We start from the raw sequence: 27,195 nt of genomic DNA on the forward strand, positions 1-27,195 counted from the left end.
GGTCTCTGCCTGTGTACGCACATGGAAGAGACTAGTCACTGAACTCGAGCTGGGTGGGGAGAAGCTGGACAGGGACCACACTGAAACCCTGGGGATTATAGAGAGAGACCAGACTAGACCAAACTGTTTTCTCAAACGCAGAAGCATTTGAATAAAATATACCTGGCTGCTATTATGCAGCGAAGCTCTGCTTCATGCTGCCCATGGTCCAGACAGAAAGAGTCTAGCCCCAGATTCCCTTTAAGGGTATTGTATTTACCTTTTATATGTAGCTGAGTTCGTTGCTTTCACCTTACAAATATATATTTTTTTCCTAGTAAATTCATGGACATGTTTTAACAGTCATTTATATTACAATGTCTGAATAATTGCTCTTTTCAGGATGAAGGCTGCAGTGACGTGGGGTATGCTATTTTTAGACATGTACGTAGATTGTATGCTTTTAAATCCTCTTAGTTCAACATAAGATCTTATAACCCTCAAGTTTCCTCGTGTTTTAGTGAGGGCGTAATCTTTGTTTATGACTTCCTCATTGGGATTCTCAGTTTAGAATGACTAATAACAGAAACATGAAACTTTTTTTTTTTTTTGCATAGTAAATGGCACAAATGAATCGTCTTCATTGAGGGGTTTAGAGGTTATGTTGTACTTCAAAGCCATAAGTAATCCCAATCACATTCTTTGATCATGAAAGTTGTCAACATAATATGAAGTTTACTTTTATTAGCTGATAAGTTAATGTTTGTGAAATAACTTATTACAGAAGAGTGGATACTTTGAAATATGCAGTTGCCAGCTATGTTTTGTTACTTTTTACTAAAAAAAAGTGACTTGCAGCGACTTGTTTTGCCACAAAGTGCAAGTACTGCAAAGCTTCCAATTGCCCTGAAAAGCAGCGTTAGGCTATGTGCCCACGATGCAAAAATGCTCCGGATTTTTCCTGAGCATTTCTGCATCTCCCTGGCAGAAAAAAACGCATGCGGATTGTACATGCGGATTTTACATGCGTTTTTCCTGCCAGGTAGAAGCGTTTGTGAAGCGTTCTTCACATGCATTTCCACATGCGGGTTGACAAGCACTTTCCAAGCGATTTTAGCATCACTTGGAAAGTGCTTGACAACTTGGTCACACTATATAAATCCATGCAACCGGCATGGATTTATATAGTGTGACCGAGAGAATGTCAAAAAATAAAAAAATAAATCTATACTTACCTTCCGATGGCCCTCAGTGTCTTGCTTCCCTCCATTCTCCCATGTCGGCAGATCGCGGTACACTGAAGGACCTGCCGACTTCAGCATCGCGTGACCTGTCACATGACTATGATGTCAGCGCAGGTCCTCCAGTCCATCGCGAGCTGCCGGCAAACGAAGACAAGCACAGCGGGGGCCGTCAAAGAATGTAAAAAAATAAAAAATAAATTTATACTTACCTTCCGATGGCCCCCGCAGTCTTGCTTCGCTCGGTGCTGACTGCCGGCAGAACGCGGTACACTGCACTGAAGGACCTGCCGACGTCAGCGTCGCGTGTCCCGTCACATGACTATGACGTCAGCGCAGGTCCTCCAGTCCATTGCGATCTGCCGGCAAGGGAGGAGGAGCGCACCGGGGGCCGTCAGAAGGTAAGTATCATATTTATTTTTTATTTTATTCTTTTTTTTTTTTACAGTTTCTAGGATACCCAGGTCCGGAGGAGAGTCTCCGCTCCACTAGATCTGGGTACCATCCGCACACTGGAACACGTGGAATGCACATCTGCATATGCAGTGATGCGTAATCCATGCGATCTAATGCAAGTCAATGGCGGTGAAAACGCAGCACTTACGCAAAATAATTGGTAGTGCTGCATTTTTTTCCGCAATGATAATCCGCAGTGGAAATTTCCGCAGCATGTGCACAGCACATGCGGATTATCATTGGGGAACATGGCAGACCTTCTACCATGCGTTTTTTAAGCATTTCTGTAGCGTTTTTGCCGCTGCGGAAACGCTTAAAAAACACATCGTGGGCACACAGCCTAAGTCCTAGGAGACCTCAATCTCTTTAATGCAAACGGGGCTGTAATGTCAGTGACCTTAATATATATGGCTATAGATAAATGGACCTTTTTGGCAGCTGAGAGGCTGCTTAAGAACATTCTGTACTGCAAGACTTTTTTTAAATAGGTAAAATGGTTAAAGGGATTTTTCCTCAAACAATAGTTGATTTTAATCAATAGATCTTGGAAAATTAGCAACTTCCACAATTGTATGTGTTTAAATAAAATGTTCCTGTGCTGAGATAATCTTATAAATGTGCCCCTGCTGTGTACTGTGTAATGACTGTGTCCGACCATGCAGGAACATGATCTGATCATACCACATCTCCTGGGCAGGGGAGGAAAAAAAAAAAGTATACAGATATTATAGCACAGGGTCACAGCTGATTCTTTCTTTGAAGTAAAACATTTCACTGCCTGTTTTTAAACAATGTTTTATTTCAAAGAAAGAATCAGCTGTGACCCCGTGCTATAATAGCTGTATACTTCTTTTTTCTTCCTCCCCTGCCCAGGAGCTGTGGTATGATCAGACCATGTCCCTGTATGGTCAGACACAGCCATTACACAGTACACAGCAGGGGCACATTTATAAGATTATCTCAGCACAGGAACCCTTTTTTTAAACACATACAATTGTGCAAATTATTATTATATATTCCAAGCTCTATTGATTAAAATCAACTTTTCTTTGTGGGGAAAACCCCTTTAAAAAGATTAATATCTTGCGGACAGATGCTTGTATTAATATAAAAGCTGTGTACACAGAGGAAGCAATGGCTTCTTGACAATGGATGGTCTAAAAATGTATCCCTGTGTGAGTAGCCACAGGTTTGTTGTTAAATGAGGAAGCTGTAGCTTTCAAAAAGTCCTCCAAAAAGTATTCCTTTTTTTGAGCAGGAACAGGTTTTCGGTTTGGAAAGTGAGGCATATTTCCATGGCTCTTTACGAAGTCATTATCACTTTTTGTGGGAGCAGTTTTAGGTTTATTCACCTTTTATAAAGGCTAAGGGTGTTCAGCATCAGTGCAGTATAGCTAAAAGCCGAAAACAATGGACAAGCAGAAACTAGAGCTGTGTGACTATTTGTGGTGGCAACAGCAACCACACAGTATCGAATATGTTGGGTCAGGCAAGAAGATATCCGCTGTGCAAGGCCAGCACTAGCAGCTCCAGCACAGCTATAGCACATAATGGACAGGCAGGAAATATGTGGGTGTCTATTGGCAGTGTCAGAAACATCACAATATAAAATAGTAAGGAACAGACCATGAGAAATATAGATATTACAATATAGATATTCTGCAATGAATAGGTAGGAGATGCCTGGCTGAGTAGGGACATCAGTACTTGTGGCGGCATAACAGTATGGAAAAAGACAATCCGCAGTCAGGCTGATAGTGCTGATTTAATCACTGGCATCAGACTTGGGTGGAAAAAAAATCCGCACTAAACCATGACTAATTTATTTTGACAAATGTAACATTATCCACAATTGTGGACATCAATCTGGTCCACCTGCGTGACTAAGCTACTTGCTGTACTGAATATTTGATTTACTCTCTAATATAGTGCCATTAATTCCACAGCGCTTTACAACCATTAACATCATTGTACCCTTCGAGGCTCACAATCTACATTCCCTATCAATATGTTATTGGAGTGTGTAAGAAAACCAATGAAACACCATGAGAACATACAAACTTCTTGCCACATTGCTGACCACTGAGCCACTGTGCTAACCCAATATCCCCTCAGCGTTCACAAAAGGCTGCAAAGACATTACACTCATTGCAAACCAGGCTCGTTCTTGCCACTAGTCCAGTCTGCTGACCTAGAAGTCCATCATGGGGCTTATGGTGTCCGTAGGAGAATGGACTCAATCTGGCTGTTCTATTGATGTGGGCCTGGTAGACACAGTGGCTTAAAAATCTGGTCCCTCATGTCGTATATAGTTTAATGGCTTCTTCATTAGATATTTGTTGTTGTCCTAATACCAGAACAGGCATGGAACTGAGAGGGTTTTTTTCGGTCAGACGTGTGGGTGTCAGGTGCTTGCTCAGGAAAAGCTTTGCAGCGTTGAAAGCATAGTTTATAGTGGAAATGTGACAATTTTGACTGTCAGAAGCCAGAAAAAAAATTGCCATTTTTCTTTTTGTAGTGATGATCTAAAAGCATGGCATCTAATTGGAAGCCTTTTGCCCAATGATACACCCCTCATACCACAATCAATAAAATATACAGCTTGCCAGCATGACCTAGGGCACCATTTGTTCACTTTCTGCACCCTTCTGAACTGAATGGTCATCATAGCCAGCATCATCCGCATCAATGTGACACCTGTCATCCTCGTCATCTGCCCAAGCTTGGCATAATGGTCTCCACATCCACCTAATCCTCCTCGTCCTTCAGTCTGCTGCACAAAAAAAGTCGCTGTTCTTCCTGTATTCCTGGTAGCATCTTTTTAGGAGTGTTTTTTTTCCAGTATAGATAAGTGGAAGATGACCATAGGTGGATTAAGAGTAGATAGGGCCCTGGGAAATTTAGAAAGCGTGCCGCCCCTCCCTCTACCAATGTATCATGTGATATTGTCACATCATCTGACGCGCCCCCTGGGTCGTAGGGTACTCGGTGCCGGGCCGGTCGGTGCAGGGGATGTCACTGTGGCAGTGACCCGGTCCGTGACCCAGGGCGGTCAATAAAAGGGGTTATTTACAGGGGATTTATAGTTTTTATATAAAGTTTGTGACGCCACCTGTGGTGTGCGGAAAAAGGGAGCCGCCGCTGCGGAGCAGGTCCTCTGGCGCTGATGTTAGTGCAGCAGAGTTAGTTTAGCTCTCCACAGGTAGAGCTTAGCTCCAGGGCGTTACAGGAATGTTATAGATGAAGTAGGTGTGTAGAGTGGTGCAGGGGATGATGGCGCCGTAAGAATTCGCAGAGACAGTGGGGTGCAGTCTTCAGGGTTTTACTCATGATTTTTAGACTTCAAGTTACCAGGGCCAGGGTAACTTCCCACGTCGTCCTGTGCTTACTCAGGGAGGGGTTCAGCAAACCCTCAGGCAATTCCAGCTTACTTAGAGGGACCCCGTTCTGTGTGTTCCTGCTGGCCATCTCCCTGCACCTCACACCCAGTGTCCTAAGTCAGTGACGGAGGACCTTGTCGGGCGACGTCTTCTCTGTTCCCTAGGTCCTCTATGGCCACCTTTTTGGAGATTTAGATGTGGCTTTTGGCTGCAGCACCTGAAATGCTGCACCCTCTGGTTATCTAGTTGAGACTTGAAGAACTCTGCTAGTTTAGAGGCCGTTCCCCTCTCTGCGACCTGATACTTCCACTCCTGGTGGGTTCGGGCGCACGGGTGGCATCCACACTGCCTGTGCCCCTGGGATCCTTTATGTCTTACTGGAGCCTTTCTGCTCACTCCTCTCCTCTCTTTAGTCTGTCCTGGGCCTCTCTCACTAGGCCCTCCTGCTGAGCTCCTGCTCCACACACTCTCCTCCTCTGACTGAAGTGAACTCCCAAGATGGCTTCTCCTTTTTATATCCTTCTTCTCTAGTGCTCCCCTAATCTTCTTACTCCACCCACACCCACTACATGGTTCCCCCTCTCTTGGTTCCCCCCACTCCAGCCAGGGACAGGGCTCAGCAGAAGAACAGCGCATCTTGCCCCTCCTGCTGGTCTGGAGTACTGTAGTGTTGGATGCAGGTGTTTGGGTCCCAGGCAGTACTCCATCCTTACCTGAGAGTGGGATACCACACCTCTGGGTGAGATGCAGCACCACTGTGGCGACTGAACCCGCAGGGGCGCCACACATCCTCTTTGATAAATCATGTGATGGGTCGTGTGAGTAACACACAGGTGCTCTGGTGCACATCTGTAGATGGAAAAATACAGAGACAGGGTAGCGAATTTTACCCTTATGAACAGCACTATCCATAACATAGCACTATTTAAAATAGATCAGTGGTGGGAGATTAATTTTCCCAAGTGGCCACATGAGAGACTGTGACTGTTGTAGAGACCAAATCAATAGTCTGAAATTAAGTTTGCTCAATATTAATATATTAATTATACTTATTTTTTTGCAATAATTGTATGACTTAATATTGAGCACAATTAAGTATGCTGACATCCCCCTATATACAGTATGCGCCCCCACATAGCTTCCTAGAAACAGTGAGCCCCCGCATAGCTCCCTAGATACAGTATAAACCCCCGCATAGCCTCCTAGATACAGTATGAGCCCTCACATAGCCTCCTAGATACAGTACTCATGCAGTCTTGTACACACATGCAGTCACGCACACACACGGTCGTGCACATGCAGTCACGCACATAAGCACACACACAGTCACGCATGCAGTGCAGCAAAGTGGAAATGTGTTTGTGTGTGCTTGTATGGGAAATACATCCCACCTTATATGCATCAGAAGGGGAGGGGACAGTGGACAGTGGTGCCACAGATGGAGGTGATGTGTGTATAAAATCGTGATTCAAATCAGTGCACCACCGCAGCCGGGGATCGAGGCTTGGTCTGCGTTCCACCGTAGACCGGAAATGACGCCACCGCCGTATACCGGAAGTGACGCATCAGTGCCCGATGAAAGCGAGGGGTGGATTGTGTTCCACCGTGCACCTGTGCAGTGAAAACCAAGACGTGCTGTAGACAAATGACAAAAGATCACATGGTGGGAACACCACAGGAAATAGGGGAAATGAATACAAATAACAGGGGCAAGAGGGATAAACGAAAAGGATGACTAACTAAATAATATAAAGAAAAGGGAAAAAGATAGGCATAAAAGGGAAAAAAAGGGGGGGGAACAGGCGGGGGAGGAAACAGGAGCAAATATCTTTGAAGGCTCTAAGCGAACCTGTGAACATGAGTCACATTAGTAGACTATACTTATAGCAGTGTGTAGATATAACAAAACAAGCTAATTAAGTTAAGATATTTAAACTTACAAGGACTTCAAAAAAGAACATAATAGCCTATAACATAATAGGAGACTTTAGTATATAACCTCATATTCCCTATTGAGCTTATTCGGTTCTTAAGTGTTCAGTTTGAAAATCCAGAAGGACACTTTCTTTTAATTTTAAAATACGATTACCACCCCGTTAGGGTGCTGGAACACTTTGAAGCACCTGAAAGAGAAGCTGGGAAACATTGTTCCCATATGTTTCACATATGTGATTTTGGATAAATGGATTTCACATATGTGATTCTTCATTTGTTATATATCTCATAAAATGTCCGTGCGGTCTCTGGTATGTTGGAGAGACCACACAACCTTTCAAGAAGGAGATTCACTCATAGGTTGCCTTCACAAGCAATACCTTCCTTGTCATGATTTCCAGCAATACAGATTTTCTTTGAGCCAGTCTATAGAGACTAGTGTTGAGCCACCCCCATAGTGTTCGAGTTTGGTTCGGTTCGTCGAACACCTTCGAACACCATTAAAACCAATGGCAGGCAAACAAAAACACATAGAAACACATAGAAAACACCTTCAAAAGGTGTCCAAAAGCTGACAAACTGCTCAGAAGACATAACTAACACATGGAAAAGTGACAAGTACATATAGTCATGCGAAAAGAAAAGAGGTGGAGGAGTAAAAGGAGGGGGAGACACAGATATAGGCAGGTCATGCCCTTCTAAAATCCAAAAAGTGAGAAGCCGACACGGCCAGTCCGTTCCTGCCCGTGCCACCTCCGTGTCGCCAGGTTTGTGTCAGAGCCGCGGTGGATCCTGACGGCCAGCCCCCCTCTCCCAATACTGGTGCCTGTCCGCTGGTGGGTCGAGCGAGCCCCCCTGTGGTGGAGGCAGCTCTAAGCTTTTTAATTTAAATTGTCTCTCTAATTTGAATGAATACACTTTAAATCCTTTTACAAGGATCTATTGGAGGGCAAGTCTGATGCCAGCAGCCGCGGAATTCCAGCTCCAGTAGCATCCACTAAAGCTGCTGCAGTTAAAAAGCTTTTATAAGGATCGAGCTCGGCAGTCCACCGCAAGGCGTCCTACCGCCAGTCCCAGCCCCTATGCCTTGGGGTGCCTCCTGATGCTCTTCACTGAGTATCCCGGGGTCCCGAAGCATTTCCTTTGAAAAAATTAAGTGTCCAAACTACAGGTGGTGTAGCTTGCTTAACAGCTGGGATAATCCGCTGACGAGCAGACACTGCTACTAGGCACAAAGTATTTCCTGGGCTAGATGCAGTTAAAAATTTGTAATTAGATACTCTCGTTGGATGCTGAGAAAGCATTCCATAGAGTCTCCTGGCACGCCATATATTATTCTCTTAAAAAGCTTGGGGTAGGGGTCTAGGGGACCCTTTTATAGCCAAAATCACGGCCCTGTATCGCAATATGTCACCTAGGCTGAAGATAAATGGAACTGTAGCACCCCGAGGGCTCGGTTGCTACAGAGGTATTGCACCTCACCCAGAGGTGTGATATCTCACTCTCAGGTAAGGATGGAGTGTGGATCAGGACCCCGACACCTGCATGCATTACACCACATTGCCGTGGGACAGGGCGACCAATATGCCCCTGAGATGGGCACGACAGTCCCTGTCCCTGGCTGGAGTGGGGGGAGGGAACACCGAGGAAGGGGAACCCTGTAGTGCAGGAGCAGGGAGGAAGCAGTTCCTGGGTGCATTGAGAAGGGAGTATAAAAGGTGGGTACCATCTTAGTTCAGTGCAGAGAAGTCTGAGCAGAAGTGGCAGGGAGCAGGGGCTCTGCATGAGCTCTGCTCCGGAGGCGGGCCTAGTAACAGAGGCCCAGGCCTGGAAGAGGGAGAAGGAAGGAAGAGGAGTGGAGAAGGCTCCAGGAACGAGGAACGAAGGGATCCCAGGGGTGCGGACGGGCGAGTCGCCACCGCACGCCCGAATCCACCTGCGTGGAGGGGTCAGGCCAAAGGGGAAGACGGGAAACGACCCTCAGCTAGAAACCGGAGGCTGTGACATTTTATGTGGCGCAGCCCCTCGCAACACCCGCTAGGAAGGCACCACATAGGGTCAGGGAAACTGGCCAAGTTTACCAAGAGGAGGCCCGAGGCAGCCGGACAGAAGCGTTGGTAAGAAAGGCCAGACAAAGGACACACAAAGGGGGTCCTATGAAGCGCTCCAAAGTTATCTGGGAGTTGTCTGAGCCCCTCACCTGGTGAGCACAGTACGACGTGGGCAGCCGTTACCTGCAGAAGTGGTCTGGATAATAAGAACTGTGAGTAAAGGCCCTGGACTGCATCACTGACTCCGTGTCGTTACTGCTGCTGCCCTGCACCATCAACCCCATCCTCCGCATACACTGCCCTGAGGCTATACTCCTCCCGTGGGGAGTTATACTACGCTCTGCTGCACCCACAACACCAGCCTCAGTAGTCTGCCCTGCAGCGGCGGTTCACTCTGACCGCAATCCACGGGTGGCGTAGTCGGACATTTAAACATCAAAACCACATAAATAGTTCCGCCACTGGTTTGACCGCCCTGAGCCACGGAACGGGGTTGCCGCCACAGAGACTACAACCACCAGCATCCACCAAAAAGGGTCCGGCTCCGGGTGTCCCAAGGCCCAGTGGGCGCGTCAGAACATTTTCATCACCTTTCATAATCACCAATGGGACAAGGCAGGGATGTCCTCTGTCCCCTCTCTTATACATCCTAGTGACGGAGCACCTGCTCTCATCAATTCGCCATAACCCCAATATTAGGTAGATTGAGGTGGGAGGCACCGAGTACAAGTGCTCTCTATTTGCTGATGATGTCCTAGTATATATCACTCAATCACATATATCCATCTCTGCTGTTATGGCTGAAATAGATCACTTTGTTACATGGTCAAATTTTAAAATCAATGCAGCGAAGTCTGAGGCCCTCGATGTCTCCCTCCCCAAATCCATACAGGATTCCATCCAGTCCAACTTTCCCTTTGCCTGGCCCTCACAGGGTATCAAATACTTAGGAATTCGTATTCATAGAGACCTCTCCCGTCTATGTTATCTCAATTTTTGGCCCTTTATTGAACAACTCCATACAGACCACGGTTGGCAAGTTAGAACTGTAAGATTCACTACGTGAACCACTGGTGTTTTGTGGAAAAGCACATGTACACTGTGTTCCAAATTATTATGCAAAAAGTGTTTAGGAGTGATAAGGGATGAATTTGTTTGTTTGTCAGTTAAACTCATTGATGGTGATGTGTGTCAGGGCTCTTTATATCACTGTAAGCAATTGCAGACAACTGTGCTAATTAGTTTGGCAGGTGTGTCCAATGAAAGACAAGACTACTTAAGAAGGCTGTCCCACATTATTAAGCAGCCTACATTTTCTGACAAAATGGGAAAGAAAAAGGATGTGTCGGCTGCTGAGAAGCAACAAATTGTGGAGTGTTCGGGTCAAGGCATGACTACAATCAACATTGCCAAGACACTTCATGCTGATCATCGCACAATCAAGAAGTATGTAGCTGATTCACAGTACACACGTGTGTGTGCTGATAAGGGCAAATTGAGGACTCTTTCCTACAGGCAATTACGTCAGGTTAAAAGAGCAGCGGCAAAAAAGCCTTGTCATAGCAGCAGACAAGTTTTTGAAGCTGCTTGTGCCTCCAACGTCCCCCGAACAACAAGATGCAGGGTCCTTCAGAGGTTTGCAGCTGTGCGTAAGCCATCCTGTCGAACTCCTCTATCCACTGCACACAAGCAGAAACTGCTCCAGTGGGTCAAACAATACATGAAGACTGACTTCAAAACTGTTTTGTTCACGGATGAGTGCCGTGCAACGCTCGATGGTCCAGATGAATGGAGTGGAGGATGGCTGGTTGATGGACACCCCACGCAAACACGGCTACAGCGCCAACAAGGAGGAGGTGGAGTAATGTTTTGGGCTGGAATCATGGGGAGAGAGATTGTCGGCCCCTTTAGGATCCCTGAAGGGGTAAAGATGAACTCCATAATGTATGTGGAGTTTCTCAAACAGCACTTCCTGCCATGGATTAAGAAGAAGAGCCGTGTATTCCACAGCAAGATCATTTTCATGCATGATAATGCACCGTCTCATGCTGCACATAACACATCTGCATCTCTGGCTGATATGGGCATAAAAGGGGACAAACTTATGGTGTGACCCCCATGCTCCCCTGACCTCTACCCCATTCAGAACCTCTGGAGCATCATCAAAAAGGAGTGTCTATGATGGCGGGAGGCAGTTCACATCTAAGCAACAGCTCTGGGAGGGTATTCTGTCCTCATGCAAAACAATTGAAGCAGAAACCATCCAAAACCTGACAAATTCAATAGACGAGAGAGTTCAGAAGCTCCTTTCGAACAAGGGGTCCTATGTGCAAATGTAACATCACCTAGAATAAAGTTTTGAGTTGAAAACTGTTTGATTTCAGTTTCTACTAACCTGCTAATGCTTATAATTTCAAAAATGACCATTTTTTTGTTCTTTATTAAAATGAAAATGTTGATCGAAGAGTGTGGGGGATCTAAGAGTGTGGTAACCCAGTAGTCAGGATTACTTTGAATTCTGACAATCTGAGGGTCATGTTGCAGGTAGTGCAGCAAGAAGGCACTCATGTGTCTTGCGCATCTAGGAGCCCCAAAATTATTTTCCGGGCTAGATGCAGCTAAAAATTATTATTCATTTTAAATCTGGTGGAGCTTAGTATAGATGGCCTAATAGAATCAGTACTGCACACTGCTACAAAGCCCAAATAATTTTCCAGCCAAGATACAGATAAACATGATTATTAATTTTAAATCTGGTGGAGCTTAGTATAGATGGCCTAATAGAATCAGTACTGCACACTGCTACAAAGCTCAAATTATTTTCCAGGCAAGATACAGATAAACATGATTAGTAATTTTAAATCTGGTGGAGCTTAGTATAGATGGCCTAATAGAATCAGTACTGCACACTGCTACAAGGCCCAAATTATTTTCCAGCCAAGATACAGATAAACATGATTAGTAATTTGAAAGCTTAAAACGGTTGGTGAGGTGATTTTAACCAATCATCAAGCTTTTACTCTCCCCAGGATGACACAGGGGTAGAAAAGTCGTTTCGGATCCATGATTTGTTCATCTTTATGAACGTGAGTCTGTCTACCTTATCAGTGGAGAGCCACGTGCGCTTATCTGTCAGCACACCACCAGCAGCGCTGAACACACGTTCAGACAGAACGCTGACTGCGGGGCATGACAAGATCTCCAAGGCGTAAGTGGCGAGCTCCGGACATTTATCCAGATTGGAAGCCCAAAAAGAGCAAGGGTCCAGTGACACAGTCATGGCTTCAATGTTTACTTGGAGATACTTCTGTACCATCGTCTCTAGGCGTTGACTATGTGTCAGACTTCTTGTCTCTTGTGGCCTTGCAAAGGATGGGCTAAAAAAGTGGTGATATGATTCCGCAAAATTGATGTTACCAGCAGATACTGTGTTTCTGTTACGGTTTGAGTGCTGAACACTCGACGGTCCCACGGTTGGCAAGTTGGAACTGTGAGATTCACTACGTGCACCACTGGTGTTTTGTGGAAAAGCACATGGAAGATTCTGCAACAGTCTCTCCTGATACTCCTGCATGCGTGCATCCCTTTCTATGGCAGGAATAATTTCAGCAAATTTACTTTTGTACCGGGGATCTAACATTGTGGCAACCCAGTAGTCAGGATTATTTCGAATTCTGACAATTCGAGGGTCATGTTGCAGGTAGTGCAGCAAGAAGGCACTCATGTGTCTTGCGCATCCAGGAGCACCAAGTGCCTGTTGTGTTGGTGGCGAGGTAACAATCATGCTTCCTTCCTCTGTCCTCTCCCACCAACCTCGCACAACAGAAATGTGATCAAGGTCTCCCTCATCTGATGAACAAATAAAGTAGCACACTGTAACACTGAGTATATAGATATGAAATATGAATAGCATAACTGCTGTAGAAAAATAGAAATAAATGATAAAATTTTTGAAAATTTTTTAGCGCATGTAAATATGAAGTATGGAAAATGAATAGCATTACTGCTGTAAATAAATGAGAAATCTTAGCGCATAAATTGGCCAATTCATGTGTACCTGACAGCCGCGGTAAGGCGTTTCTCGATGTCAGGACCTATCAATGTGAATACCTCTCTAAGAGACCTCCGTCTGCTCATGTGTGGGAAAGACAGATCCTGATGCATTTAAAACCACCTGCGGCATGGGTGTGGGGGTGGAGTGCTCAGTCAACGCTGAATCTAGTAACAAAGAAAATGACGGCACTTCCACTACAAAAACTAGGTGTGAACAGGTGCTTACTAAGAGCAGCTACCTCCATAAATAATGAACAAATAAAGTAGCACACTGTAACACTGAGTATATAGATATGAAATATGAAATATGAATAGCATAACTGCTGTAGAAAAATAGAAATAAATGAAAAAATTTTTTGAAAATTTTTTAGCGCATGTAAATATGAAGTATGGAAAATGAATAGCATTACTGCTGTAAATAAATGAGAAATCTTAGCGCATAAATTGGCCAATTCATGTGTACCTGACAGCCGCGGTAAGGCGTTTCTCGATGTCAGGACCTATCAATGTGAATAACTCTCTAAGAGACCTCCGTCTGCTCATGTGTGGGAAAGACAGATCCTGATGCATTTAAAACCACCTGCGGCATGGGGGTGGGGGTGGAGTGCTCAGCCAACGCTGAATCTAGTAACAAAGAAAATGACGGCACTTCCACTACAAAAACTAGGTGTGAACAGGTGCTTACTAAGAGCAGCTACCTCCATAAATAATGAACAAATAAAGTAGCACACTGTAACACTGAGTATATAGATATGAAATATGAAATATGAATAGCATAACTGCTGTAGAAAAATAGAAATAAATGAAAACAGTTTTTGAAAATTTTTTAGCGCATGTAAATATGAAGTATGGAAAATGAATAGCATTACTGCTGTAAATAAATGAGAAATCAAATCAAATAAATGAAAAAAAATTTTTCATTTATTTCTATTTTTATACAGCAGTTATGCTATTCATATTTCATATTTCATATCTATATACTCAGTGTTGCAGTGTGCTACTTTATTTGTTCATTATTTATGGAGGTAGCTGCTCTTATTAAGCACCTGTTCACACCTAGTTTTTGTAGTGGAAGTGCCGTCATTTTCTTTGTTACTAGATTGAGCGTTGCCTGAGCACTCCACCCCCACCCCCATGCCGCAGGTGGTTTTAAATGCATCAGGATCTGTCTTTCCCACACATGAGCAGACGGAGGTCTCTTAGAGAGGTATTCACATTGATAGGTCCTGACATCGAGAAACGCCTTACCGCGGCTGTCAGGTACACATGAATTGGCCAAATTATGCGCTAAGATTTCTCATTTATTTACAGCAGTAATGCTATTCATTTTCCATACTTCATATTTACATGCGCTAAAAAATTTTCAAAAAATTTTTTCATTTATTTCTATTTTTCTACAGCAGTTATGGTATTCATATTTCATATCTATATACTCAGTGTTACAGTGTGCTACTTTATTTGTTCATTATTTATGGAGGTAGCTGCTCTTAGTAAGCACCTGTTCACACCTAGTTTTTGTAGTGGAAGTGCCGTCATTTTCTTTGTCCCTCATCTGATGAGTCTTCCATCAGTTCATCCTCCACTTCTTCCTGGGCTCCTGCACCTTCCTCACTAGTTTGGCTGCTACCATGCGCCCTGGTAAAACCATCTCCCCCACCCTCACATGCCTGCCTCTTTGGTGCTGCCGACCGTCTGGACCTTGCAGATGTTAGCCCTTCCGTATACAACTCCTCCTCCTCTACTTCCTCCACCTCCTCTTGTGCCACCACCTGACTCAGAATTCTGTTTAACATGTTCTCCAGCATGTAAATCACCGGAATAGTCATGCTGATAATGGCATCGTCAGCACTAAACATCTTCATCGCCATTTCAAAACTGTGCAGAAGTGTGCATAGGTCCCTGATCTGAGACCACTCCTCCAGCGTGATTTGCCCCACCTCTGGATCTCGTTGGCCCAGGCTATACGTCAGAACGTATTGCACCGGGGCTTGTCGGTGCTGCCACAGTCGCTGCTACATGTGCAGAGTTGAATTACACCGAGTAGGCACATCGCATTTTAGCCAGTGAAGTGGCAGGCCCAACGACTTCTGTAGAGATGTAAGTCGCTGAGCTGCGGGATGCAAACGGCGGAAGAGAGCACACAGCGACCGTGCCCTCTGCAAAAGGCCATCTAGTCCGGGATAGTGGGCTAAAAATTGCTGGACAACCAGGTTCAACACGTGAGCCATACAAGGCACGTGTGTGACGTTGCCCCGGCGAAGGGCCGCACCCAGGTATGCAGCATTATCGCACACGGCCTTCCCTAGTTTCAGGTCCAGTGGATACAACCATTCATGAAATTGGTCTCCAGAGCTGACCACAACTCCTCAGCTGTGTGACTCACATTTCCCAGACATTTCAAAGTAAAAACCGCCTGATGACGTTGAGCCCTACTGCCTGCATAGTAAGGAGGTGTGCAGGATCCCTTCTGCGCAGTTAGAAAGCTTGTGGCATGACCAGACAGGCTTTGGGTGCAGGTGGAGGACCGAGAGGAGGTTGAGGAGGCAGAAGCAGTGGAGGAACTTTGAGATAAAGAGGATTGACGCACAACTCGTTCGGACGGCAAGACTTGGACAGCAGCCCCTTGTCCTGCTGTCACCATAGTTACCCAGTGCCCAGTCAGCGACATGTAACGCCCCTGTCCATGCCTACTCGTCCAAGTGTCTGTGGTGAAATGCACCCTGTCACACACAGAGTTTCTCAAAGAAGCGGTGATGTTGTGTGCGACATGCTGGTGGAGCGCAGGCACACCTTTCTTGGAGAAGTAGTGCCGACTGGGCATCTGGTACTGGGGCACTGCGACGGACATAAGGTCTCGAAAATCCTCTGTGTCCACCAGGCGGAAAGGCAGCATTTCTGTAGCCAAGAGCTTGCAGATGGTGAAATTCAACCTCTTAGCTTTCTCATGGCTAGGAGGAAATGGTCTTTTACTTGTCCACATCTGAGGGACCGCGGGCTGGCTGTTGTGCTTAGACTGTATTGATAAGGGTGTCCCCGGCAAACTGCCGGTCTGTGAGGAATATGCAGTCGGACACGTTAGGTTGCCTTGATCCAAAGGTGGTGCTATCGATGTCGGACAGCGCTCAACACCAGCTGGTGTTACTGTAGCACCGGCGTCCCTGCCCTCTGCTAGGCAGGGACGCTGTTCCCCTCACCCCTCTGCTCCGAGCCCGGCGTCCTCCTCCCGCTCTGCTGGCAGCGCGCGCTCCTTCCCGGCCACTGTGCTTCGGGCGCGCGCGTGCTCCCTCCCTCTTAAAGGGGCCGCGCGCGCCGTCCTAAGGAGTCCCCGGCCAATGGCCGGAGGACTTCACCATATATAAGGCACCTCCTCCAAAATGGAGGTGCCCGAGCAATGTTGTTGCACTGTTCACTACTCTGCTTCAGCCCTCAGGTCCCGTTGCCAGTTACCTGCCAGTTACCTGCCAGAAACCTGCCAGTTTGCTGTCTGTTTCCTGCCTGACATTCCTCCTACCTGCTTGCTAGCCTGAGGTCTGATGGTCTGCCTTCCTACCCCTGTCAGTCTGTCTATGGACCCGCTTGCCCGCTCACCTGGGAGCGCTCATCTGCTACCTGTCTGTTCGCCTACCTGGAGGCTCCGCCGTCACATGCTGTGACCACCTGCTTATCCAGAGACTCTCGCCTGCTCACCTGGGAGCACTCATCTGCATCCGCCTGTTAGCCTACCTGGAGGCTCCGCCGTCACATGCTGTGACCACCTGCTTTTCCAGAGACTCTCGCCTGCTCACCTGGGAGCACTCATCTGTCATCCGCCTGCTAGCCTACCTGGAGGCTCAGCCGTCACAGGTCGTACCTACCCTATACCCAGAGACTGTCCCGGTCACTTGCTGTGACCTCCTGCCCGTTCACCCAGAGACTGCCCCGGTTACTTGCTGTGACCTCCTGCCCGTTCACCCAGAGACTGCCCCGGTCACTTGCTGTGACCTCCTGCCCGTTTACCCAGAGACTGTCCCGGTCACTTGCCGTGACCACCTGCCCGTTTACCTAGAGACTGTCCCGGTCACCTGCTGTGACTACCTGCCCATCTTCCCTGGTCACCACCCGCTTCCTTACAAGGACCGCCCCCTTGTATAGTAGCTCAGAGGTTCCGCCTCCCAGACCCGTTACAGTTTGCTCGGGCCATGGAACCCGGTGGTACCCAAGCTCCCTCGCTCTCGGACCTATGTCATGAACTGTCCCGTCAGAGGTCCCAACAGGAGTCCATCCTGGGTCACCTGCGGAATGTCAACTCACACCTGGACACTCTGACTGCTCCACCAGCAACCACCGCTAGAGTCATGACACGCAACCCGGCAGCGCCGCTGCCCACCAATACCATGGTATCCTGCTCCGGACCCCGGCTTTCTGCACCTCCTCGCTTCGGAGGCGACTCCGCTCAGGCTCGGGGCTTCATAAACCAGTGCACCCTGCACTTTGAACTCCTGTCCCACCAGTTTAATTCCGACCGGGCTAAAGTAGCCTTCATCATGTCCCATCTCACGGGGGAGGCACTGGCTTGGCTGAATCCTCTATGGGAGAGAGGAGACCCCCTGGTGTCCGACTTGCCTGCCTTTCTCATGGCTTTCCGGAAAGTCTTCGACGAACCTGGACGGAAGACCTCATCCGCATCGTCTCTGCTACGCCTCCGTCAGGGAAGTCTCACCGTGGGCCAATATGCCATACGGTTCCGCACCCTTGCCTCGGAGCTGGCCTGGGATAACGACGCTCTGGTATCTGTCTTCTGGGAGGGTCTGTCCGGCCGTATTAAAGATGAACTCGCCGGTCGGGACATTCCTACCACTCTCGATGATTTAATAACTCTTGCCACCCGGATTGACCTACGGTTCCAGGAGCGTGCCAAAGAGGTCACCCGTGAGAGGAGGTTTCCACGTCTAGCTCCTTCCTTCCAGAAACCCGTCACTCCCTCCGTTTCTCCCCAGGAACACCCTCCTGAGCCTATGCAGGTCGACCAGACCAAGATGGTCAAAACCCGTCAGGACTTACGCCGTGCCGAGGGGAGCTGCTTCTACTGTGGCAGTAAGGAGCACCGGATCCGTACCTGCCCGGAGAGGTCGGGAAACGCCTGTGTCTAGGTTCGCTCAGAGAGGTCGACCTAGACAAGAATAAATCCTCTCCATCTCTGCTGCTGTCAGTCTCAATCGTCTGCGGGGAGAACCGTTATTTCGAACTAGCCCAACTTGACTCTGGAGCAGCCGGGAATCTTATTTCACAGTCCCCGGTAGAGAAATACCGCATCCCCACCAAACCTCTGGCTGTACCCTTGTCTGTTGCTGCCGTGGATGGGGGCCTCTTACCACGTCCCATCCAACTCATCACCGAATCCATTACTCTACAGGTGGGAATGCTGCATTCTGAAAGTATCTCCTTTCATGTTCTGCCTGGACTCTCTCACGCCCTCTTGCTAGGCCTACCTTGGCTCCAGAGACATGCACCCGTGCTTGACTGGCAGACCGGAGAAGTCCTTCGCTGGGGGCAGGACTGTCATAAGTCTTGTCTGGTTCCCGTTCATCCCGTCCGTCCTTCTCCTACCCCAGCTAATCTACCTGGACTTCCGATTCCTTATTGGTCATATGCTGATGTCTTTAATAAAAAGGAGGCAGAGACACTACCCCCTCATAGACCATACGACTGCCCTATCGACCTGTTACCCGGTACTACTCCTCCCCGTGGGCGTATTTACCCATTGTCCGCTGCTGAGACCCGGTCTATGTCCGAGTATATTGAGGAGAATTTGGCCCTGGGATTTATCCGGAAATCTACCTCCCCGGCGGGAGCAGGCTTCTTCTTTGTTAAAAAGAAGGACGGCTCTCTCCGTCCCTGCATAGACTATAGAGGCCTAAACCAGATCACGGTGAAGAATAAGTACCCCCTTCCGCTCATTCCGCAATTATTTGATCGTCTGAGGGGGGCTAGAATCTTCACCAAACTGGACCTTCGTGGGGCATACAACCTGGTCCGTATCCATCAGGGGGATGAATGGAAGACAGCATTCAACACCAGGGACGGCCACTACGAATATCTGGTAATGCCCTTCGGTCTCTGTAACGCTCCCGCCGTCTTTCAAGAGTTGGTCAATGACATCTACCGGGACCTTCTCTACTCCTGCGTGGTGGTGTACCTGGACGACATCTTGGTCTTCTCTCCGGATCTCCAGACTCACCGGAGGGATGTTCGTCAGGTCCTGCTCAGGCTCAGGCAGAACCACCTCTTCGCTAAATATGAGAAGTGCCTCTTTGAGCAGACCTCGCTTCCATTTTTGGGCTACATAATTTCTCAGTCCGGCCTACGAATGGATCCTGAGAAACTGTCTGCCATCGAGAAGTGGCCTCGACCGGAGGGGTTGAAGGCCATTCAGCGGTTCCTGGGCTTCGCCAACTACTACCTCCTCTTCATACCGCACTTCTCTTCCCGGACTGCCCCAATTTCCGCGCTCACCCGTAAGGGCACTAATCCCAGAGAGTGGCTGCCCGAAGCAGAGGAGGCCTTTCTTTCCTTAAAACAGGCCTTCTCTTCCGCTCCGGTGCTGCATCGCCCTGATGGCAACAAGCAGTTCTTCCTGGAGGTTGACGCCTCCTCCTCTGGAGCCGGAGCGGTACTTACCCAAAAATCGTCTTCCGGGAGAATGGTAACTTGTGGCTTCTTCTCCAAACTCTTCTCCTCTTCTGAGCGCAACTATTCCATAGGAGATCGAGAGTTATTGGCCATCAAGCTGGCATTGGAGGAGTGGCGTTACCTGCTCGAAGGGGCTCTTCACCCGGTATTAATTTACACTGACCACAAGAACTTGGCTTACCTCCAGCATGCCCAGAGACTTAACCCGCGCCAAGCCCGGTGGTCCTTGTTTTTTGCTCGCTTTGATTTTGTTCTTCATTTTCGCCCGGCTGACAAAAACATCAAGGCGGACGCCTTATCCCGATCCTTTATGGCGTCTGATCTCGAGGAAGAACCGAAACACATCATCGATCCCGCCAGAGTAATGCAGGTGGCTCCCGTGTGTCTAAATCGTCTCCCTCCCGGTAAGACGTTCGTATCAGTACCTGATCGGGAGAAGATCCTACACTGGGGTCACTCGTCTAAACTAGCTGGCCACGCCGGTCAGAAAAAGACCCTCCAGCTTATTACCCGGCACTACTGGTGGCCTACCCTGCACAAGGACGTAATAGACTTTGTTTCTGCCTGTGTGTCCTGCGCCCGCAACAAGGTTCCGAGACATCTGCCAGCCGGTCACCTCCTTCCGCTCCCAGTACCTGCTGCCCCCTGGCAGCATATAGCAATGGACTTTATAACTGATCTCCCCGTCTCTGCCGGTTGTACGGTCATTTGGGTGGTCGCTGACCGCTTTTCCAAGATGGCTCATTTCGTTCCCCTGCCAGGTCTCCCGTCTGCACCTGAGCTGGCTAAAGACTTTATCCGCCACATCTTCCGTCTTCATGGACTGCCCCTCCACATAGTGTCGGATAGTGGGGTACAGTTCACCTCACGCTTCTGGAGAGCCACTTGTAAACTGCTAGATGTCACCCTGGACTTCTCCTCCGCTTACCACCTACAGTCTAATGGTCAAGTGGAGCGGATCAATCAGAACCTGACCAGTTACCTCCGGCACTTCGTTAATGCCCACCATTCAGACTGGGTGGATCTCCTGCCATGGGCCGAATTTTCTTACAACAATCACGAGAGCGAATCTTCCTCCAAATCCCCGTTTTTTGTTGTCTTCGGTCAGCATCCTCGGATCCCATTTCCCGTCTCCACCTCGGTGGACAATCTGGCTGCGGAATCTCTTGTTAACAAATTTTCCTCCATATGGGAGAGCACCCGGTCCGCACTCCTTCTGTCATCCGAGCGTATGAAAAGACATGCTGACAAAAAACGTCTGGATCCTCCTCAATTCCGTCCAGGGGATAAGGTCTGGCTCTCGTCCAAATATGTCCGGCTCAAGATTCCTTCCTATAAGTTAGGGCCTCGGTTCATCGGTCCTCTGGAGGTCATCAGCCAGATCAACCCGGTGGCCTATAAATTGAAACTCCCGGCCAACTTGCGGATCCCTAACTCCTTCCATGTATCTCTCCTCAAACCTGTGGTACTTAACTCTTTTTCCAAGTCTACAGGTACGCCTCCTGCTCCGGTTTCCGCTGAAAACGAATTTGAGGTAGAGAACATTCTGGCCACCAAAAGGGTAAGAGGGAAGACCTTTTTTCTGGTAGATTGGAAGGGGTTTGGTCCTGAAGAGAGAACGTGGGAGCCCCGGGAGAACATCCATGCCCCTCTCATCCTAGCTAAATTTCTCTCTGGCCTAAAAAAGGGGGGGCCTAAAGGGGGGGGTACTGTAGCGCCGGCGTCCCTGCCCTCTGCTAGGCAGGGACGCTGTTCCCCTCACCCCTCTGCTCCGAGCCCGGCGTCCTCCTCCCGCTCTGCTGGCAGCGCGCGCTCCTTCCCGGCCACTGTGCTTAGGGCGCGCGCGCGCTCCCTCCCTCTTAAAGGGGCAGCACGCGCCGTCCTAAGGAGTCCCCGGCCAATGGCCGGAGGACTTCACCATATATAAGGCACCTCCTCCAAAATGGAGGTGCCCGAGCAATGTTGTTGCACTGTTCACTACTCTGCTTCAGCCCTCAGGTCCCGTTGCCAGTTACCTGCAAGTTACCTGCCAGAAACCTGCCAGTTTGCTGTCTGTTTCCTGCCTGACATTCCTCCTACCTGCTTGCTAGCCTGAGGTCTGACGGTCTGCCTTCCTACCCCTGTCAGTCTGTCTATGGACCCGCTTGCCCGCTCACCTGGGAGCGCTCATCTGCTACCTGTCTGTTCGCCTACCTGGAGGCTCCGCCGTCACAAGCTGTGACCACCTGCTTATCCAGAGACTCTCGCCTGCTCACCTGGGAGCACTCATCTGCATCCGCCTGTTAGCCTACCTGGAGGCTCCGCCATCACATGCTGTGACCACCTGCTTTTCCAGAGACTCTCGCCTGCTCACCTGGGAGCACTCATCTGTCATCCGCCTGCTAGCCTACCTGGAGGCTCAGCCGTCACAGGTCGTACCTACCCTATACCCAGAGACTGTCCCGGTCACTTGCTGTGACCTCCTGCCCGTTCACCCAGAGACTGCCCCGGTCACTTGCTGTGACCTCCTGCCCGTTCACCCAGAGACTGCCCCGGTCACTTGCTGTGACCTCCTGCCCGTTTACCCAGAGACTGTCCCGGTCACTTGCCGTGACCACCTGCCCGTTTACCCAGAGACTGTCCCGGTCACCTGCTGTGACTACCTGCCCGTCTTCCCTGGTCACCACCCGCTTCCTTACAAGGACCGCCCCCTTGTATAGTAGCTCAGAGGTTCCGCCTCCCAGACCCGTTACAGTTACCACCTCCAAAGAAAATGATGACCTGCCAATCACGCTGGCTGTTGCGGGTAAAGAGGTGGCTGGTCTGCGTCCCAAAACAGGTGTGACTGCTGTCCCCTCAGTCACAGAGGATGAAGAGGCCGCGGATGCACAAGATGTGGCAGACGGTGGTTGGTCCGGCCGGCTAGGCCGCATTGTAGCACAGTGAGCTTCCCACTGCAACTTATGCTTCATGTCCATGTGCCGGTTCATGCATGAAGTACTCAACCTATGTATTTTTTGGCCTCTACTTAGCTTTTGCTGACAAATGTTACAGATAACACGAGTTGGGTCATCTTTATCGATCTGAAAAAATGCCCAGGCTATGCAAGGCTTAGCACCCATGTGACCTGAAGAGCCACCACGACTTGTGGTCAGAGGCAGAGTTGTGTTTGAGGATGCAGTTGTTGACGTGCTTCCAGTACTACGTCTCTGTCCAGGAAGGCGCAACCTGACCTCGTCGTCACTAGCATCCTCCTCCACCTCCTCTGCTGACCTCATCTCTTGGCTGACTGTGGATTGACAGTAAGTGGGATCTCCAACCTCATCATCATCACCCTGTGTGTTATCACACCCGTCGTCCTCAGAGCCAACCTGTTCCTGCCCTGACAAAAAACTAAAGTTGTCGCTCCAATCAGGTATTTGAGTCTCATCATCGTCTTCCTCATTGTCTCCACCAACAGGAGTTACAGTTTGGGAATGAGGGTCTACATTATGGTCAGAACCTTCTGCGTCTGGTCCTGGATCCGACTCATAAAGATTCTGGGCATCAGTGCAGATCATTTCCTTGCCTGGATTCACAGAAGCTCTGGAGCCGACCTCTGATTCCCAGGCTATAGTATGAGTAAACAGCTCTGCAGACTCAACCATCTGTTCTAACCCATACTCAGATGGGCAGCAGGAGATTTGGGAGCTGTGAGGAAGCAAGTGCGAATGGGGTGACACCTCTGAGGACTGGAGTATTTGTGATGTTGAAGTTGAGGTGGAGGAGAGCCCACTTAAAGGAGCACTTGATATCCGTTGAAGCACCTTCTGTTTTTGTGCCTCATCTGGAATTTGTAGCGATTGGCGTGGCCATAAGAAAGGGCTCTTATCGCATTGTCCGCTAAAAGAAGTAGACATTTTAGTTTGGCTGGAAGATGGCCTTTCTTCTGCAGATGTTACTGTTGCTTTAACACCTACCCCATGGACACAACCTTTTTTCCCCTTCCCAACACGCCTATTCCCCTTTCCACCAGCAGCAGGCCTTTTTCCACTCATTTTGGTGGTTAACTAATTGACAACTCTGGAGTTGTTTGCACAAAAAAACAATGGATGGGAACCGAGCAGAGCTGAGTGGCAAAACTGTGGTATTAGGCCAAACGTATTGGATGGTTTAGATGCAGATAAAAATGATATTGAATTTGCAACCGGATGGAGGTCAGTATAGATTGACTAATAGAACAAGTCCCACACACTGCTAGAAGCCCAAATATTTTTTCAGAGCTAGATGCAGAAAAAAATTATATTCAATTTGCAACCTGATGGAGGTCAGTATAGATGGACTAATAGACCAAGTCCCACACACTGTTAGAAGCCCAAATATTTTTTCAGAGCTAGATGCAGAAAAAAATTATATTCAATTTGCAACCTGGTGGAGGTTAGTATAGATGGACTAATAGAATGATGCTATGCCCAAAAGGTTTTGCTTCACTAGGTGCAGTAAAAAAATTGTTATTCTATGCACAGGTGGTGTAGCTTGCAACACAGATAGGCTACTCCACTGACTAACACACTCTGCAATAGGCCAAAAAGGATTAGCTTCGCTAGATTTAGCCAAATGCTGTGAAAAAAACTTGCACAGCACTGGCACAGACCTGCCTGGCAAAAACTGATAGGAACTGATGTAACTTAGTCCTGAAAAGGACTGCAATTACAATTAGTCTTTACTCCCAACCTATCTATTTAAGAGCACAGACCTGCCTGCTAAAAGTCGTAGGATATGCTGTAACCTAGTCCTTAAAAGGATTGCTATCACAACTCTTCCCTACTCCCAAGCTATCTGTAGATTTGTGCGAAAATTGGCTTGAAATTAACAAAGTATAGCTCACACAGCAACAGCAGTGCCGTCTAACACGCAGCTGCAGGAGTGAGAAAATGGTGGCGACGGGGAAAATGGCTTGGTCTTATAGGGCAAGGACATGTGAAATACACTGCCAATGACACATGCCCTTGCTTGTGTGAAAAAAAGCACTTCGCTCCGTGTGTGCGCTGCTGATAGGCTGACAGATTGCACCTCCCCACTGTAAATGCGGGAAAGAGAAAAAAAAATGGAGATCTTTATTATTCCTGCAGAGATCCATCCCCTGCCCCTCCCCCCGCCCCGCTGTACACTCAAACTGCGTATTAACATTCATTTTCATCATTACTGAGAAAAAATCCAGTTATGATTTTGGTGCACGAACAGTTATCGAACATAGCCTCGAACAGCCAAATTTTTTTCAAATCGTTCGTGTTCGCCGAACGGCTTGAACACCGCCCAAAACAGCTCGAATTTGAGATTGGCGAACAGTTCGAGTCGAACACCGCTCATCTCTAATAGAGACATGCCAAACTTGAAACTGAACCCACATAGAAACAACAATCTGAGCAGGGACGAACTAGAAATCAAAGGAAGACTGAGTACCAATAATGAATTTATTATCCGTGATTCTGATAAATGTGGTAATATTGTTTTATGGCCCATTGACCGCTATGTTGAAGAGGCAAAGAGTCAATTGAAAACCTTCTTATGTTATCAACCTTTGCCATCCGACCCCACTTCCATTTTTAAGGTTAGATTGGATCGATTTCTTACCAAAGCCTTGCAAGGTGATATTCTTGACAAAAAAGAAGTGAAATTTCTGATGACCCTACAACCGGTAGTGCCAACATTCTATATGCTCCCAAAACTGCATAAAGAGTTTGACGGGTGACAGAAAATATGACTCGTTCATATTGGACCTCCGACATTTTGTTCTGTATAAGAATTATTTCGTCTTTGGATTCTTGTCTACAGACAGGTATCCAGCACCGCAATGGGCACACGATGCGCACCGTCTTATGATAATTTATTTCTTGGGTGGTGGAAGGAGACTTAGGTTTCCAAGGGGTAGACCAATCAAAAACGTGGTAAAATGGTTCCAATTCATTGATGATATTCTATTTGTCTGGACAGGAACTTCCGAAGATTGCAAAACTTTCATTGATGAACTGAATAGGAATACATTGAATGTTGTACCAATCTCAAACTTTTCTACATTGTCAGTTGAGAGTTTCTGGATCTCAAGTTACCTGCAGAAGATGGATGTATTATCACTTCTCTACATCGAAAACCCACATCAGCCAACAATTTATTACACTATTCCAGTTTCCATCCCCGTCACTTGAAGAACAGTATTCCTAAGGGTCAATTTCTTCGATTGAGAAGAAACAGTAGTTCCACAAATGACTTTCAAGTACAAGCTAAGGATTAAACTACCCGGTTTAAGAATCAAGACTATCCACACAAACTTCTCCAGAGCTTTCCAATTTGTCAAAAAAATGATCGTGTAAAATTGCTTCAAACTTGCCCTCGGACCAGCAGAAAATCTATAAATCTAATTACCACTTATAATTATCAGTGGAAAGACATACACAATATTTTGACAAAGAATTGGGGTATACTTTTAAGTGAACCCAAACTGACCCCCCACATTTCCTCGCAACCTATTGTTGTTGCTAGATGTGCAAAGAATTTGAAGGACCATTTAAGCCATAGTTATATTAGACTGCCAACACAGAAGTTAAATAGGGAGTCAAAAATCTTTGTAACGTATCCTTGTGGTGGATTTGCTATTTGTCCATACACCATAGGTCAGGATGGTGTATCCCTCCCTATTTCTCCTTACAAGATTAAGCCCAAAGGCTATTTTAATTGCAGATCTCGCAATTTGGTTTATGCCATCATCTGTGAGTGTCGCTTGATATGTGTGGGCCAGACTATCCAAGAACTCAGGACAGGAGAAGGATTCAGCAGCATATCTCTAATATTTCTATTGCTGCAAAAGATCAAGAAATCAAGGTAATACTAGATTTTCTGTAGCCTCACATTTTCTCAACAGGCACCAATGTTGCACTAGTGGTTTAAGGATTCTTGGTCTTGAGTTCATTCAGTTGAATGTTAGGAGTGACAACATCACCAATTGTCATTTACGATTTGAATCCAAATGGATTCACAATGTGCAAAGCCTGGCTCCACATGGGCTCAATGAAGAGCTTCTATTCACAGGCTTCTAGAAAGCAGCTGTAATTATTTATATATTTTTGCGTATATCTTTGTGTTTGTTTGTACTTATTTTTTGCTTTCTTTTTATTCAAAGTTTCGGTGGACACGCCTCTGGAATTTTTCTTTTCAGTCTTCACTCTCACTTGAATGCCGTGGATTCCTTATTACGGACTTTTTCCTCTTACTTGTGTCTATTTATGTGGTCAGCACCTTTTTTTTAAACCATTTTGTGATATGATTGATGACTATAAATGATTTTTAAACTCATTGTTTGTTTTATTTATTTTTCTATGTTATCAGTGCAGATTACATTATATGTCCCTGTATTTTTATAGGGCTCATCCCACAATCGTGGATATATTAATGTTGTCACTGTATGACAACTAACTC

At 47.4% G+C, this 27,195-nt stretch overlaps 1 long non-coding RNA gene across 1 annotated transcript in view; it reads right to left on the bottom strand.

Moving 5' to 3' along the window:
- The window catches only part of LOC141156709 (uncharacterized), a 58,809-nt gene extending 52,222 nt beyond the window's left edge, over window positions 1-6,587 (bottom strand). Inside the window, exons 1-2 of the long non-coding RNA XR_012247704.1 lie at window positions 6,448-6,587; window positions 5,770-5,905 (exon numbers count right to left, since the gene is read on the bottom strand). This is a non-coding gene — a long non-coding RNA (uncharacterized lncRNA). The remainder of the gene's footprint in view (window positions 1-5,769; window positions 5,906-6,447) is intronic.
- Window positions 6,588-27,195: the final 20,608 nt, after the last annotated feature.

The sequence above is a fragment of the Phyllobates terribilis genome, unplaced genomic scaffold, assembly GCF_046119375.1.
Source record: "Phyllobates terribilis strain yellow unplaced genomic scaffold, ASM4611937v1 Scaffold_8__6_contigs__length_399053987, whole genome shotgun sequence".
NCBI lineage: Eukaryota > Metazoa > Chordata > Amphibia > Anura > Dendrobatidae > Phyllobates > Phyllobates terribilis.